Below are 4,105 nucleotides of genomic sequence, written 5' to 3'. Positions count from 1 at the left end.
AGGAAAAGCAACCTGAAATAAAAATTATGGAGACTTTCAAATGATAACACCTTAGCAAGATGTTTTATCAATCTTGCTCATTTGTTGTTTACAAATATAGTTTGTGAATGCTATGACAGTGATTATCTAATTATATTTCTTTTACAAGTAGTGAGGGTATAAGTAACTTCTAAAAGGTATAGAAAAATTAATGATGAATTCAGGTCTTGCTCCGTAGTAATGTCATTTACTTCATTTTTCTTTACCTTCGAGACCTTGAGACTTTTAACCACTATCTGACAGCTTCTGTAATCATATTTATGCAATATTTCATGGTTGATTTTTAAATTTCAGGCTGACTATCACAGATTAACTATCACTGGATTTTCAACAGACTGGTAAGTTTCTATATTCCATAATCATTTTGGTGTAAAGTGTAATTCATAAAAATTGGTGGGCAGCTATCTCTACTATGAATTATTTGAAGATAGAAATAGGTATGATTCCAGACTTAATTTCTTTGGTAGTTAAGAAGTCATTCAGAAGTAGGTTTTTCAGTTTCCATGTATTTGTGTATTTTCGAGAATATTTCTTGAAACTAATATCAAGTTTAATTCCATCATGGTCCAAGAAGATGCTGGATTTTGTTTCTATGCCTTTGAATCTGTAAAGGCTTGATTTGTGTCCTATCACATGGTCCATCTTTAAAAAGATTTCATACTGGGGTGGGAAAAATCTATATTTTGTGGTCTTAGAGTGGAAAGTTCTATAGATATCTGTCAAGTTCATTTGATTTATATTATTTTTTAGGGCCTATATCTGTCTACTTTTTCTGTTTGTTCGTTTAAAAGATCTGTCTAAAGGAGATAATGGGGTGTTGAAAGCCCCAACAATTATAATGTTGCAATCTATCTCTTCTTTTAGCTCCCGCAGTCTTTCCTTCATGTATTTAGGTGCTCCTGAGTTGGGTTCATAGATATTTATAAGTGTTATGTCTTCTTGATGAATTAGCCTACTTACTACTTTAATGCTCTTTTTTGTCTTTTCTTACACTCTTGGTCTTAAAGTCTATTTTGTCTGAAATCAGTATCGCAACTCCAGCTCTTTTTCGATTTCCATTTGCATGGAATATCTTTTTTCCAGCCTTTCACTTTTAGTCTATGTAGGTCTTTATCCATAAGATGTGTTTCTTGTAGGCAGCACATAGAGGGTTTCTGGGGTTTTGTTTGTTTGTTTGTTTATCTGTTCAGTCAATCTATGTCTCTTGATTGCAGAATTTAATCCATTAACGTTCAATGTTATTATCGATATTTCTGGACCTGTTCCTATCATCAAGTGAGCCATTGGTTGTTTTTTGTTCTCTTATATCTGACTATCTGAACTTTTAGTTTTCCTGGTATAGCATTCCTTTCTGAACCTCTTTAAGAGCTGGTCTGGAGTTGGGAAATTCTTTCAGATTTTGTTTATCTCAGATTGCTTTTATCTGTTTTTCCCATATGAAGGATAATCTTGTTTAGTATAGTATTCTTGGCTGAAATTGTTTTTGATCTACGCTTTGACTATATTTCCTCATTCTTTTTTTTTTTTTTTTGACACTGTAGGGTGCGTGCACTCGCCAGACAGAGAGAGACATAGAGACAGAAAGCGAGAAATCACCCCCCAGGGGGGATGGTCACACCGCAATCCCTTCTCCTCCATTCTCCTCTCGGGATCTTGGGCACGCACGCACACGCTCCCGGCGTGAGTTTTAAGCCACCGGGTCCAGGACACGAACCGCGGTCGACTACGTGGAAGTCCAGTGACATAGCCATTACGCTAACTGCTGGTTCCCTATATTTCCTCATTCTTTTGTTGCCTGCATTTTTTCTGACGAGAAGTTCGATGTTAGCCTGATGATAACGATTCTCTGATTGCTTATATGGTCATTTAATCTTATTCACTATATATTTGCCTCTAATTCGAGGTTATAATGAACAAGCAACAATAGCCAAAAAACAGTAGAGTAAAATCATCATTCTTTTTTTCTTTCTTTGTTGGAGATAATTTGGCTATAGGGCATGTGCTCTCGCCTTAGAGAAGAAAAAAGTGAGCAATCACCGCCCACCCACCCAAGGAGGATGGCTGTCACAATCCCTTTTCTTCCATTCTTCTCTCAGGATTTTGGGCACACACTCACAGACATCTGGTGTGAGTTTCAAGTCGCTTGGTCTGAGAATCAAACCACGGTCAACTACGTGGGAGTCCAGTGATCTAACCATTACACCATCTGCTGGTCCTGAAAGAATCATTCTTAAAACCCTAAAAGTGAATTACATGAATTAATAAGCTCTAAACTACATTTTAAACATTTCCCAAATAATCTCATGTTGTTAATAGCACATATTTACACATAAACAGTGATCTGAGTAAAAGCACAGACTTTTTTTTTTTTTTTGGAGAGGTTTTTGCTATAGGGCACGTGCGCTCGCCAGACAGAGAGAGACATACAGACAGAAAGCGAGAAATCACCCCCCAGAGTGGATGGTCACGCCACAATCCCTTCTCCTCCATTCTCCTGTCAGGATCTTGGGCACGCACGCACACGCGCCTGGCGTGAGTTTTAAGCCGCCGGGTCCGGGACGCGAACCGTGGTCAACTACGTGGGAGTCCAGCGACATAGCCATTATGCTAACTGCTAGTTCCCCAGACTTTTGATTAGGTTGCAGATGGGTTTAATTCTTAAAAGTTAATTGTTTCTCATGTTAACTGGACAATTTTTTTCAAAGTTTATCCATTTAGGGACCAGCAGATGATGTAATGGTTATGTCACTGCACTCCCATGTAGTTGACTGTAGATCAAGTCCTGGACCAATCTACGTAAAACTCTTATTGGGTGTGTGTGCATGTGCGCCCAGAATCCCAAGAGGAGAATGAAGGGGAAGGGGTTGTGGTGTGGCCATTCCCTCTGAAGGATGATTTCTCGCTTTCTGTCTCTCTGTCTCTTTAGTAAGCAATCACACCCTATAATATAAACTCTCTAAAAAAAGAAATTTTTATTTGTTTTAATTCTTTTTTTTTTTTTTAGAGCTGTTTTGCTATAGGGCACGTGCGCTTGCCGGAAAGACAGAGACAGACAGAGAGACAGAAAACAAGAAATCACCCCCAGCCTGATGGCTATGCTGCAGTCCTTTCTCCTCCATTTTCTTCTCGGGATCTTGGGCATTCATGAACACATGCCGCCAAGCATGAGTTTAAGTCCGGGTCTCAAACCGTGGTTGACTTCATGGGAGTCCAGCAACATAGCCATTATGCCAACTGCTGGTCCTGACATTTTAATTCTTTTATGAAAGAGAAAGTGTCTGGCAGATACACTCAACAAGGTATCAGTCTGCAATCCACTCCCCAGACTCTAATTTTCAATATCATGAGGCCCATATGGATGTATCAGCCTACCCCAGCTTATTTTAGGTCTACCTACCCTAAATCCAAACCTCTGGTTTTCCATGTGGTTCCATGGCAGAGCAGCATCACATGTACCACTCTGGCTGGGCACTAGCTGTATAATTTTAGAGCATCAGCAGTCACATTCTCAATTTTATTAATGGTAAAGTAAAAAAAAAAAGGTCTCTACCTTGAACACACACATACAAGCCATTTTTGCATAAAGCCTTTATCACGTGTCATACAACATAGCATATGCTTAAAGAGTGTGTGTGTTAAGGTCGGCAAACCATATCCTCATCTGGTAGGCCTTAAAATGAAGTTGCCAAAAATTTAGAAGAATGGTGAACATAGTTAGAATTGCATAGGTGCCCTCCCACTGGCCTCAATTCAAATAAAGTATTTTAAAAACTGTTCCTATGGGGCTGGCAGGTGGCATGGTGGTTAAGGCAGCTGGACTCCCACATGGCTGACCGCAGTTCAAGTCCTGGACCTGGCAGCTTGCTTTCTCACTTTGCTTCTCTCTCTGTGTCTCACTCTGGTTAACTTCAAAATAAAATAAAATAAAATAAAATAAAATAATGACAATGAATACAATTAAATAAAAAATAATTTTAAAAAGACCTGTTTCTACACTAAAATGGATTCAAACAAAACATTTTCTTTTTTTTTTTTTTTACTTTTTTTACCTTTTTTTGGTTAGATT

The sequence above is a fragment of the Tupaia chinensis genome, unplaced genomic scaffold (assembly GCF_000334495.1).
Source record: "Tupaia chinensis unplaced genomic scaffold, TupChi_1.0 Scaffold000709_1, whole genome shotgun sequence".
NCBI classification, from domain to species: domain Eukaryota; kingdom Metazoa; phylum Chordata; class Mammalia; order Scandentia; family Tupaiidae; genus Tupaia; species Tupaia belangeri.
This window is presented reverse-complemented; position numbering follows the sequence as displayed.